This window comes from Carassius auratus, chromosome 32 (genome assembly GCF_003368295.1).
Source record: "Carassius auratus strain Wakin chromosome 32, ASM336829v1, whole genome shotgun sequence".
In the NCBI taxonomy this organism is placed as follows: domain Eukaryota; kingdom Metazoa; phylum Chordata; class Actinopteri; order Cypriniformes; family Cyprinidae; genus Carassius; species Carassius auratus.
The window spans coordinates 12,831,272-12,845,332 of record NC_039274.1 but is presented as its reverse complement, the minus strand read 5'-3'; the positions used below and the strand labels follow the sequence as shown (position 1 = coordinate 12,845,332).

The 14,061-nt window shown below is 37.9% G+C and overlaps 1 long non-coding RNA gene across 2 annotated transcripts; it reads right to left on the bottom strand.

The window, feature by feature from the left end:
• Positions 1 to 2,268: 2,268 nt before the first annotated feature.
• Positions 2,269 to 4,764, bottom strand: LOC113052495 (uncharacterized). Of its 2 annotated transcripts, XR_003277043.1 has the most exons (5): positions 4,722 to 4,758; positions 3,670 to 3,778; positions 3,434 to 3,523; positions 2,715 to 2,899; positions 2,269 to 2,647 (listed from the first exon to the last, which is right to left on the bottom strand). It is a non-coding gene; the product is annotated as an uncharacterized LOC113052495 (long non-coding RNA). The 2 variants fall into 2 exon arrangements; XR_003277042.1 differs by lacking the exons at positions 2,269 to 2,647; positions 2,715 to 2,899 and adding an exon at positions 3,262 to 3,319 and having other exon boundaries at positions 4,722 to 4,764.
• Positions 4,765 to 14,061: the final 9,297 nt, after the last annotated feature.

Here is a 14,061-nt window from a genome sequence, read left to right as displayed (position 1 = left end):
TTATTATTATACACGCTGAAGTTGTTGTCTTTAACCACTAGCCCGCTGCTAGGGGGAAGTCGTGGCTTAGTGGTTAGAAAGTTTGACTCTTAACCATAAGGTTGTGGGTTTGAGTCTCGGCCTGGCAATACGACTTCCAGGCTTCCAGGGCTGCCCCCAACTGCTCACCGGGCACCGCAATATAAATGATCCCCACTGTTCCGTGAGTGTGTATTCACTGCTGTGTGTGTGTACTTTGGATGGGTTAAATGCAGAACATGAATTCTGAGTATGGGTCACCATACTTGGCTGTATGTCACGTCACTTTCATTTGTTGTCAATGTTTTAATTATTCATCATGTGATAAATTCAATTTTTTCCTGTCTTGCAGGATTTCTGACAGATTACTGAGTCCTTCTCCATCAGCTCTCCACAATAGCAGCCCTTCCAAAAGCATCCACATCACTATCTCTTCATTCTCTTGTGTGGCACATCTGCTCTCAGTCGTTAGCACGTCTACTTGTATTATTTCTCCTCTAGTCAACACTCCCATCTCTACTGTGAACACTCCTGTCACTATCACCATCCCACCTACTGTATTCTATATGCCATATATATATATATATATGTGTGTGTGTGTGTGTGACCTTTAAGGTCATTTAATGATAGAAATGCATTTTCCAGCTGAAAATGATTTATAAAATATAATTGTTATTAACCGTATGAGTTTGTCTTGCATATATTCACAACAGAAGCGGTCAGTGATTACAGGAGATTAAGAGGTAATCATGTGAAATATTAGTCTTAACAATATTTTTCTAATTAGTTAATCACTTTTAAATGGAAGAAAATAATATGATTTCAGCTGGTGCCTTGCAACTCCTGGTTTGTAAAAATATTATTTGGCATTTTATAAACTTCTCTGCAAACAAATTGTCAATTTTTATTTATTTATTCTTTTTTTATTTTATATATATATTTTTTTATATTAGCCAATTTAGTTTTAAATTGGTTTTGTTACATAATTCTGTCTGTACCTATTAGTTACTTTATCAATCAGTAATTTTTAATATTGTTATATTTCACAATAATATATAATTTTTTATAATAACTGCTTTTTAGTTTTTATTTCTTCATAGTGACAAACTAGAGAGAAATAATGGATTGTTTGTCTGAAAAGTTTGACATATCAATAAACACTGATATGGAAATTACTACAAATTTTTATGCCTGTGTTTTTTAAATTGTATTTATTTATTTATTTATTTTTTCTGTAGTTCAACTGGTAGAGCTAAAAATTGCAAGATTTTAAATACATCTCCAAAAAACACACAAGTGATTAAATGTATACATTTAATACACTATAAATATATAAATATAATATTATTATATATGCAAAAATGTTGAGCTTAAATATTGTACATTAATATTAGGGTAAAGAATGTGTATAATGGGAAATATGAGGCCCTTGTTTGAAAATAAATAACTGTAATCAACAAATCTATTGCTGAATCAGGTTTACCCCACAATGCAAATCCGTCATTTTAGTTTTATATTTAGTGGGTGAAAATAAATTCACCACAAGAACCTGTGAAAAGCCTGTGCTGAATCGCTGTTTTTAGCCCAAATTAAAAAACGTTTAATGTTGCAATATTACGCATACGCAATATTTTACTAGGATGTAGCATAAAGACAGATAAAGTAGCATATTAAGACAAATTATATTCAAGTGAAATAAAAATGGGTTACTTTATAACCATATTATTTTAATCAGATGAAGAAACCCAGATGAAGGCATGGTGAAATGTCTTGAGCACCAAAGAATCACATCCAGTTTCCTTCTCATCATCAGAGCTCTCCTGGTTTTCTTCAAATCCATGTCTCTATCATGATCTTCTTCAATGTCATAAACAATTTGCAATTGTTATCCAGCACAACAGTACAACTGATGAACAAGTCATGTGACCAATTCAAATCAAATCATTTCATTATCACAATACCATGAATGCAAGTATACAGGTGGAGAAATGCTTTTGTGCAAACTGCAGCATGACAAGTACTGAATATATTTGCAACACATATACAGTATTAAAAATATAAACCGTATACATAAGAGCTCAATACAGGTAGAAAATATAGTGCAATACTATACTATACAGAGAGAACAAAATGAAAACAATAAACAGCAATCACTGTATACTGTAGATATACCTCTGGCCACTGCTCCGGGTGTGAGCACAAATTCTGAGTATGGGTCACCATACTTGGCTGAATGTCACGTCACTTTCACTTTCAGTACAGTATGAATTAGTGCAAACAGAATATCAGGCTGCAGAATAATAGTGAGAGAGAGTCCGGTCAGTGTAGCTGATAGAGTGCAGTGCATACAGTATGAGGCTGCTGGTGTGTGAGTGTGTGTGTGTGAGTGTGTGTGTGTGTGTGTGTGTGTGTGTGTGTGTGTGTGTGTGTGTGTGTGTGTGTGTGTGTGTGGTGTTACTGGTACGAGTTCAGTTCAGTCTGATTGCCTGTGGAAGGAACTTGTCTTGCAGTCTGCTGGTGCTGGTTCTGTGATAATGTCTGTCTGATGGTAACAGTGAGAGCAATCCATGGCTCGTGTGGCTGGAGTCTCTGACGGTCCTCAACAAAAGAAAAACCTTGCGTAGATGTCCTGGAGAGACAAAATCATTGTGTCAATTATATATTATTATTATTTAGAATTGTTGAAATGGACATACCATTGATTCCTGTTGAAGGTTGTTGGAGGTATGGGCTCTCAGTTGTGAAGTTTCTTTTATGGCCGTAACATCTGTGCGGTCACAGAGCTGTTTGGGAATCCAGTCTTCTCAGTTTCAGGCTGCAGCGCTGCATTTGGTGACCATTGACTCCTCCATCTCTGGCCTCAGACCCGCTTCTCTTTAGTCTGGACTGAAGACAAATGTTCTCAGTACCAGCTTTCCTTCTACTGCAGTCTTTCTGTACAAGTAGAAAATAATAAAAGCAGTCATAACAAATCAGTAATGTATTGAAAACTCATACGAAGTTGTACATATGAAGACTTCAGATGCAAAGGCATCTAAGTTCCACCTGAAATTTTCTTCTAAAATTCTTCTTAGAAGAACATTTCATACAGAACTTAAAGGCTTTTGCATCTGAAGTCTTCATATACAACACATCTCGTTCTTCATTTCTCCATCAACTGACTTCATCCTCCTTCAAAAACTATAAGTCCATAAGAAAAATAGTTTGGTGAATACAGGTGCAGGTGTCAGTACTCACCATATCCAGTCATTTTCTGCCCAAATTCCAGAAATGATGCCCTGATGATTTGTTCATTCTAGGACTTATAAAAAGATGTATATGTGAAAAATGATAATTGCTGACTTGAATAGAGATCAACATCATATTCTGTACTAATGCATTGCTTGAATACAGACACATCAATGGGGATGAGCACCTTTTCACTCTTTTCTGTTTGGGCACAATAGAGCCATGTTCATTCCTCATCCCCAACAGGACTGATGTTGTTTGTGCTTTTGCTCTTCAGCTGTAAAACAAAATATGTCTATTAACCCCATGTTTAATTACTATTGCTGGTTAAACATATGAATTAAGACAGATATAATTAAGTTAATTCACCAAAAGATTCAGGTTAGAGGATTAAATGAATATTGATTACAATTTTCTACAAACCTTTCTTGGAGAGGGCTGATCATGACAAGAACTTGCTGAGCCTCACTAGTAGACGTTCAGTTGACAAAACTGAAAGAGGCCATCATGCATCCATCCGCTCGGTTAGTACCTTACAAGAGAGAATGTGTGAGTGAGTGGAGAGAGTAAAGGACTAAGATGAAGAGAAACAAGCAAAGAAAGGCAGAATGTTGTGTTTGAGTTTAACAAAATGAGAGGGAAGAAAGCTGTATCTTCAAGCTATATTATTCTCAATTATTTTCTAGACTATAACATGCAGCAGGATTGTTGTAAGCAGTTTAAAGACCTCTTCATACCAAGGATGAGTCCATACTGCAACTATTTAACATTTAATGACACAGAGGAACAACATCAGTGGAATATATTTTCCAGCTGATGAACTGAACATTAAACAGCCAATCAAAATGCACATTTAAAAAGCTTGATCATTTAAAGTGGCAGACATCAACGTCGCTGCAGTGTGTTAATAATAAACATAACTTTATCATTGGTTGATGTTGGTGTGGATGCTAAAATAGTTATTGTAGTTACTATTCTTGGTGTGAACAGCCTTAAATGATCTAATTTGGCCAAATTAACTGAAGATCTGATGTGTCACATGACAAGTTACACAGCATTTCTTGACTTGCTTTTAGACAGATGTGTTCAATTAAAATCAACATGGAAATAAAGGCAGACTGTGAGGTGTGGACAGATATCATGTACTGTTAGAACGGGTTAAGACGGTGCTAATAAAGAATACAGTGGACTCAATATAAACTTTAGTATATAACGCTCTGACTACTTACAATGGGCACAGTCTGCATGAGAGCTGAGGCGATGGTCAGTGACAGCAGGAGGAAAAGCTGGAGAGTACGCTTTTACAATATCATATGAATTTGCTGAAATTGTTTGAATTATTAATACTTTGACGTAGCACAGGGTTTGTACTGATGGGGTCGTGAGGTATTTAAAAAAGTAAAAAACATAAAATTCGGTGCAAAATGTAACTGCAGTAAAGTTCTGTCGAGGTGTTCAGATCAACACAGACGTACCTCTGGAAATATCTGCCTTAGCAGCTTTTGGTCTTCTCCGTAAACACACAAGATGGTCAAATTCATCCCTCTCCACAAACAAGGTTTGACAGGCCCATGGTCTTCCTTTTCAGCTGAAATAAAGAAAAAGTAAAAAGTTGTTGTTGTTGTTTTAATACATACATGTTTAGACAGTGTGTTAGAAATGATCTGTGAACAAAATATTTGAAAGGAAGGACTATAAGGAAGGTTATTAACATAAAGTAAGGATAAATTAATTAAAGTAAATCAGTTATAACTACATATCTTCAACATTACCTTCAATCGAACCTTTGAAGGACTTCATCTTCACTGGAAACTTCTTCAAGTTCAGCATTGAGCTTCGAGTTCAAGTTCCCTGTTAATACAAGAACTGATCAAAATTCGATTCTTAGCTGTGAAAATATACCATGATGAACAAGAGAAAGAAAGAAAAATATGTGTGACTTATTTATGAATTACAGTTCAGAAAAATAGGAAAGGAAAATGAGAGAGAGAGAGAGAGAGAGAGAGAGAGAGAGAGAGCTTCATAAAGAGCTGCTGCACTGAATGTTGTTGTAGGAGCTGGAGATGTATGTGATATGAAGAAACTGCAAAAATGAAAAAAAAAAAAAAAAAAAAACAAACACCTAATTACAATTACATTGCAACAAGGTATAAAAGGCATGGCAAATTATGTGTTTAATGTGTTACTTAACTAAAGAGTACACAATAAGCTCAGTATATGTGGTAAAAAGCATGGTAACGTGTTTATACTACAAATACCAAAGTAAAACTACAGTTATGACGGGAGATACATGATGTTGTGGTTACTGAGGTTTTATAACACGTGACATGGTTCAGCGACATGTTACTATGGTAAAAACATGGTAAATGCGCGACTTTTACGTGACCTCTTTCCACCACAGGCGAATTTCAAACGAATATCACAATGAAAACTAACTTTATAAAGCTGCAGAGTTCGATTAAATGATTTGAACGTCAAACTGGTTGAATAGGACAAACAGTGTCCAGTATCGATTTGAAAATAAAAACTCATATTAATTATTCATAAACGATCGACAACTTTAGGAGACGGGAGAAAACCTTACCTGTAAGTTACATGTCTCGAAGTCATCTAAAATCCATATCATCAAAATCCACGAACATCTGGGAGAGTTTAAAACAAACAAGGAGGAAAGTACCAAATAAGGGAACAGACAGTTCATAAGGTGACAGACACCATGGGAAAGGAGGACACCTAGTGGAAACCCAGGGAACACAACCCAGACACTGTGACAGATTCTGTTTGGAGTGAACCGGTTTAATTATATATATATTTTTTCATTTTTTCATTTTTTTTTCAATAGCCTTTACAGTTTGCATCCATTCATTTCCATTGTAAGTGCTTCAAATACAATTTTGATAAGCTGAAATTAATTTTCTACAGATTCTAGAAAACACAGGATGAGATGGAGACGCAAGTGGCGAATAACCGGTGGACTTGTCGGTGAATGGTGGATGGTAAATTCTTGAGAAGAATTGGACTTACAGGAGAAGAATTGGACTTACGGGACGCATAATCAGTAGTGTTCCTCTGGGTCATGGGGTGTTTCGGCCTTTGACACTATACACCCTCCCCAGAGGCGGCCAGCTCTAGGTTGATCAGACCTCAGCTTCCGCGTTCCAGCCACAATGTTTTGCTTCGGCGGCTAGGTCGGCATACTGCAGGTGCTTCCGTTCATATGCCTCCTCCATGGAATCCTCCCAGGGTACGGTGAGTTCGATTATATATACCTTTTTTATGGAGGGGGATCAGAGCACCAAGTCAGGCCTCAAGGAGGTAATGGCAATCTCTGAGGGGAATACCAGCTGTTTACCAATGTCTGCAAGCATCTTCTAGTCGCGTGCTAGGCACAGCTGGCTTCTCTCTGATAGTGTGGAGTTGCCCCTGGCAGCTTTGGCCCCTTTTGGTTGTGGCGCCAAGTATATCGTCCTTGGGTAAGGCTGGTTTTACACCCGGTGAGTATTTGCTGGAGGGAGGCTGGCCTGGAGCACAGGATGCACCCAGGATCTTCACCAAACCACTGATGGAGATTAGTTGGTGTTGGGAGGAAATCATATACGGCTCTGATGGTAAAGCTCAAATCCCTCGCTTCCATGGCCCATACATCCCTCCAGCACAGCCTCCTCCTTTCGACACTCTCCCACCATGTCCACCATCCCTGTTTGCCGAGTGCAACTGCCTTGGCCCATCTTGTCGTTTCCTCCTGACGCCGCAATTCCTCCACCACCATCTTCCTCCGTGCTGGAACAGTGGTGTTTCTCCAGGCTGGGCGACTAGTTGTTAGTCCAAGGCCTCCTCTTCCTTTCTGAACGTTCCCCACAATATCAGCATGTCTAAGAGCTGCTGTTGCCTCCTCTACTGCTCTTGCTGGTCTCCACTTGCGCCCAGTAACCAGGATCGGTGCATTTTCTCTGATCACCGGATCTTTGGATTCATTCAAGGTCATCTGGAGACGTGCTTTAGCACACTTGAACTCCTCTGTAAGGCTGGTGAAAGGGGAGCTTGAGGACACTGTTTCTGTAGAGGCTTATGGTGGTGAGGCAGCGTGGAACTCCGAGCCATTTTTTTATGTAGGCTGTGACTCTTCTCTCCAGCTTCTCTACTGTTGTGATGGGCACCTCATAGACTGCCAGGGGCCACAGCACTCGGGGTAGTAGACCAAACTGGAAGCACCAGGTCTTCAATTTCCCAGGTAGTTGGGTGTTGTCAATCGTCTGTAGGCCCGCATTGATGTCACCATGCAGTTGCTTTACCTGGTCTTTGTCTTTCAGGCTTGCATTATAAAGCCTTCCGTGGCTTTTGACTGGCTGCTCAGATACAGTAGGGATTGGATCATCGCCGATGAAGAACTGCAAGTCAGTAAGTACTCCCTTCACCACTGAGATGCTGCGTGACTTAGCTGGTTTAATCCTCATACGGCCCAACTGATGTTCTCCTCAAGTTTTCTGAGTAATTTCCTGGTGGATGGAACGGTGGTAGTCAGGGTGGTGATGTCGTCCATGTAGGCTCTGAGGGGAGGGAGGCTCCGACAAGAGCCAAGTCTTTGCCCACCTACAACCCATTTTGAAGCTCGGATGATGATCTCCATCGCCATGGTGAAAGCCAAGGGAGAGACAGTGCATCCAGCCATAATACCTATTTCCAGGCACTGCAATGAGGTAGTAAATTCTGGCGTAGTTAAGCAGAATTGCAAGTCCTGAAAGTAGCCTTTGACCAGGGTTGTGATGGTGTCTGGGATGTTAAAGAACTCAAAGGTAGTCCAGAGGAGTTCATGGGGCACAGAGCCGAAGGCATTTGCAAGGTCCAGGAAGATCACATGGAGGTCCCTTTTCTCCATTTTCGCTCCTCCAGGTCGTTCTTTGTTGTTTTAGAACTCCACTTTTCTCCTTGGTGAAGAGAGTTTTCAGAAACTTCTTTCAAAAGATCTTTGTAGAACCGTGTTCTTGTTTGTTCTTCGTTCCTCCTCCTTTTCCATGGATTTTCTGCTCTACGGAGGGATGCCAGACGTGTTTTAATGTCAGCTTGGAAGGTGCTTATGTTATGTTAAGTTGTCTCCTTTCTTGAACAAGGCGCTTCATTTCCTGTTGCCTCCTGGAGACTGGTGGAGTGGGAGTCTGTTTAGTGACTTTCGACTCTAACACCCCAAAGCGTTCTGCTCCATACTGATATGATTAATTAAATTAATGAGTTTAATTTTTGTGGTAATCAACATAATGCCATGAATGCGGTCGATTAATCTTGTAATGACCTCTGAATATTCCTTTAGGATATAAAATCAAGGCAACAATGTCAGTGGTTCCCTTATTTTAACCTTCATTTCTAGACTCTAAACTTAACTTTGCTTTTCACTGCTAGTATATTTCATGAAAAAATAAAAAGAAACGTTTCTGGAAAAACAGCTCATTATTGTCCTTTTCATCAATTTCTCCAAATAAAATATATTAAAAATTTTCATTGATTCTGTGGTTTTTGAAATATATTTTTTTATTATTATTATGTATTATTATAAATCTATAATAGTCCAGCATTCTTGCCACCAACGTAATTGTCACAGACCACATTCCTCTACTGGGTAGTGGTGGTCACATGATACAGTAGATACAGTGGTGTCATAAAATTACTTTTGATTCTTTTTTTGTGCCTTAATCCACCCACTCACCAACACACAAATACGCATACACACACATATCAATTGTCAATGCTCATTCATGTTTTAAAAGTGTTCCAAATCATTCCACCATTGTTCAATTTGTACACTTTCACTTTCCTTGCAGTTTGCTTCCTCTGCATTCCACATTTGCTGTAATACCATTGTTGCAGTTATCATTTGATCTCCTCCAATCGCTTGTGCATGAGTCGACACATCTACTTGCTGGCCTTGTCCCTGCAATGCATGTGGCCACAGGAAAATTAACCATCATATTCCCCATCACATTCCCCATAACATTCTCCATAACATCAGGTCCATGTGAATTAGCAATCACAGTTTCTGTGGGTCTGCTTGTATTTAGTGCTGTGCTCTTTTGTCCTCTTAAAACCTCCGTTTATCTTTGGAACACAGTTTAAGATATTATGATGAATGACTTAAGCTGTTAACTTTTTTAATGTGGCTGACACTCACTCTGAGTTCAAACAAACCAATATCCTGGAGAAATTCATGTACTCAAACTGCTGTGAGGAGAGAACTGAAGATGAACACCGAGCCAAGCCAGATAACGAACAACAGACTGACTCGTTCACGAGTCAAGAACTGTTTCTGTCAGACGTGTCCGATTCGAGAACCGAAGAGCTGATGATACTGCGCATGTGTGATTCAGCGTGAAGCAGACTGACTCACAGAGAGTCTGAACCGAACTGATTCTTTTGGTGATTGATTCTGAACTGACTCTGTGCTAGTGTTATGAGTGCGGGTAAACTGAAGGCTTGAATCAAGGGCAATCATCGCCATTACATCGAGCACAAAAGAACCGGTGATCCGTTTTCTTCAACCAGTTTATTTAATTGAACTAAGTACTGGTGATCTGAAAACCGATGCAAACAGTTCTTGACTTGTGAACGAGTCAAGAACTATCTGGCTCGTCTCAGTGTTCATCTTCAGTTCTCTCTTCAAAGCAGTTCAGTAAGTGTACTGTTTGAGTAAATGAATTACTCCGGTATATTGGTTTGTTTGAACTCAGAGGGAGTGTCAGCCATATTAAAAAAGTTAACAGCTTAAGTCATTTGTGGATTAATGCGTATTGGAGACACAAACTGTTTAAAATTATTCAGTTCGATTTAGTGAACTGGTTCAAAAAGATCCGGTTACATCGAATGATTAGTTCGCGAACCAGATATCACCAACTGCTTTGTTTTGAACTCTCTCTCACAACCAGTGGCGGCTCCAGACAATTTTGATTGGAGGGGCAATGGGGGGTCCTGGTCATTTTAAGGGGGGTCTCATGAAAATCAACAAAAAATACAGTGGACACAGCTAAGAACTGCATATTAGTGCATATTACTGCATCGAAAATACATTTTGGTCCAAAAATAGCAAAAACTATGACTTTATTCAGCATTGTCTTCTCTTCAGTGTCTGTTGTGTGAGATTTCAAAACACTGAAGTGTAGTGATATTCGGTTCACAAACGAATCATTCAATGTAATCGGACCTTCTTCAACCAGTTCACCAAATCGAACTGAATCATTTGAAAAGGTTTGCGTCTCCAATAAGCATTAATCCACAAATGACTTAAGCGGTCAACTTTTTTAACATGGCTGACACTCCCTCTGAACAGGGCCGTGCAGAGACCTTTGCACGGCAAAGTATAGAAGGGGCACATGGAAAAAGGCTTTAAATGGCGCTGTTCAAAATATCAATACAGCAATATATTGTGATGCATTCCTTGCTGATTCACGTATCAATATGGATGATTATGTATTGATACAGCAGCAAATGCTTTGATGAAGTTTTGAAAAAGAAACAATAGAGAAGACAATTTTAAGTTTAAAATAATAATAGCTCTGGGATTAGAAACTGAAATGTCTTAAATTGTCCCAACCTGATGGCTTTTTCTTCTCTGTTCTACAGAATAATTAAGAACAATGGTTATAGTAAAAACTATAGAAAACGCTCGTGCCTCTACATTTCCCTCTTTCAGGGCCGTTTGAAGGAATTTGGGGGCCCCAAGCAAAATGGACATAGAGGCCCCCCGACTACAGGCCTACAGGAACCACAGCATAGCCATACAGATTAAGTTCACCCGCACTTTATATAAATTAAAAAAAGTTTACAGTGCAAATACTGCTTGAAAAAATAGTTTGGAGGGAATTCAATAGTGATTTGCACTGGGTTTTTTTTTTCCTTCTAATAATATGACAGCACATACTTAGTTTAGACTCTGGGCTCTGCAGGATATCAGCTATAATTATAGAGCTTGTGGTACCTTGTGCTATATAGAGGAAACATCAGCACTGAGAAGTGATGCATCTGTTGTTGTTGAGGATGAAGTTGATGGTGTAGCTGGGAAAATAATTGAAACAAAAATCTGAAATTACCTGTGAAGTACGTTTTACCATTTCACTGTTAGCATATTGAAAGAGGTCACTATCACCAGCTCAGGGGTGCGTTAAATGAACAACTAAGTTTCCTTTTTTAGAATTTTTTTTTTTTTAAATGCATAGAATGCAATGCATACATCAAAAATAAACATTTAATTATTAATAATTGTTTCTCTGTCTGTACTTGTACCTTGTACCTTGTACTTTGAACAATGACAATAAAGTTGACAGATGAATTAAGTGCATTTAAGTGCCATTGGTGGGTTTTTAAATAAAGCATTTTCTGAGATGCACATTAAACACCAAACATTAATTTATCTTTTAATTATTGAAAATTAAGCAAACTTATCTTTTTGTTAAACAAAGGGGATTTACTATTAAAAATAAAACATTGAAGAAATTGTGTGATTAAACCTTTAAATTAAAAAAAAAAATGTTTGGTTTTCTTTTTTTGTGTGTGTGTAGTAGGCTATGTACATTCTGCTGAACAATAGTAATACATCTCTGGCAAATACTTGTCTAAAACAGGACTTTTAGTCTGACGGGTTGATGTACCTTTACAGCTCTGTGTATGTGATCTGACTCTAATTTTACTCAAATCAAACAGTCAAATGCTCATGAAGTGACTGTCAGAGCAGTTCTGTAGATGTCATTTAGTGAGACATCAGACGCGAGACTGAAATCACCACGAGCGTCACGCGCTTCAGTGCGTCTTCATTAACAGAGACACGCAGAACATCCAGGATTCATATTTAAACACACTGTTCCAGCGACTACTGAGAGGGGCCCCCTTGAGGGGGATCCCGATAACAGTGTCATTTCACGTTACTGCATTGACGATCAAAGGGGTGCTCACACAGTGTCGTTGCATTTTATTCTTAACCAGTCGTTGTCTTGGGGCCCCAGGTCAGCTCGGGGCCCCAAGCAATTGCTTTGTTTGCCTGCCTTGTTGCGACGGGCCTGCCCTCTTTCTCACCAGCCTCTATCTCCTGGCTTGGTGTTCCCTGCTCTCTTTCTGTCACTTGTGCCTCTACATGTCCCTCTTTTTCTTCCTCTATCTCCATCTCCTCATCTGATCTATTACTTTCCACTCTCTGTCCATCTAGGAACAAGGCTCAATTTACTATTTCAGCATTAATCTATAATTTTAACCATCACTACTACTCTTGCACCTATTTAATAAGTCCACCTTAAATACACTGTAAAAAATTGCTGTAGTTTCTACAGCAAAATTGTACAGAATTTTACTGTATGAACATTTTACAAGATGCAGCTGTAATTCGCAATGCATTATGGGTCAAATAAGGTTTTACAGTTGTTAACAGTATATTTCCACGTCAACTGTAATTAATTTACAAGAAGCAGGTGTTGTCACTGTAGTTCCTGCTTTTTACACTAACTTACTGTAGTGTGGCATTATGGGATTGCGCGCGCATCATTCAAATCTGAAACCCAGCTGAGTGGAGCAGCCCGAGAACGATTGAAGATTAGAAGCTTTATTCATAATTCCTGGTAAATTCACTTATACTTAAGAAATATATCCTTTTATATTTATTTAAGTTAATGTATAAGCGATTTCTTGTCACAATAGCCTCCTATCCTGACATTAAGTGGCCTTTGTAACTTCTGTGCAGTAAACTGGGAATTGCTATCATAGCATAGTTACGCCAAATGTTCGATTTTTGAAAGTAAAATGTTCTTATTGAGAGTATTTAAAAGTAGTGTTTACCTAACTTTTATCATAAAGCCCAAAGTGAACGATTGTCATAGTAACTACTATCTATCGAAATAACTGACTAACAGCAAAAGGTGATATTTCATTCATTTATATCAGTTCAACTATCCCATATTGACTCGAGACCTTACTATAATAAGTGAAAGACATCTTTATATGCCTGACAGGACAAGTTAGCCTGATAAAAAAAAAAAAAAGAAAAGAAAAAAAGACTGAGGAAGCATCGAAACGTGTGACTGATTCTGATTATATTAACGTTTCATTTAACATCAAAACAAGCTTAACCGCACAAATAAACTCACAGAAAATACATGAGGTAAATGTTCAACTGTTGAGTTTATTTATAACATATGATAGTAGCATAACAAGTGAGCTGTTTTGCTGAGTATCACGATTGCAAATACATAGTTCAATAAACAATTAACGTTAGTTAACAAGTTACTTACTTTTTTAGACACAATATTAACTGTTGTTCTATTTCACCAACGAATATAGTTCCAAACAAAGACCAAAGCAAAACTATTTTGCTCATTCTCAAATCAAAACTCTCCGAACTTTAACTAAATGATTCATCTTTTTGAACGGATCGGTTCAATGAATGACTCATTTGATTCCCTCATTAAGTTATTTACTGCCACCTAATGGCGGATTAGTTTCAGGTTTAATAAGTAGCATTGCATTTTTCCAACATTTATTAATTGTATGTCATTACACAGTTGTAATTTTGCACTGTTAATTATTTAATTTGATTGGTGGTACAGTTCTACAATGTAATGTTACAATTTATAATTATAAATTATATAATTTATAAAAGTTTGTTTATTCTAAAATATATGCCATTTTCTGTGTTCATTTTGGTATCATTTATGTGCTTTAAAGAAATCACAAGATTATTTTCTTTGTCTTATAGGTGCAAAGAATAGCAGCTGATGTGTTTGATGCTTCAAGACTCTAAAGCTGATTTTATTAGGTAATGTATTAATTATTTAAATAATTTGATAAACT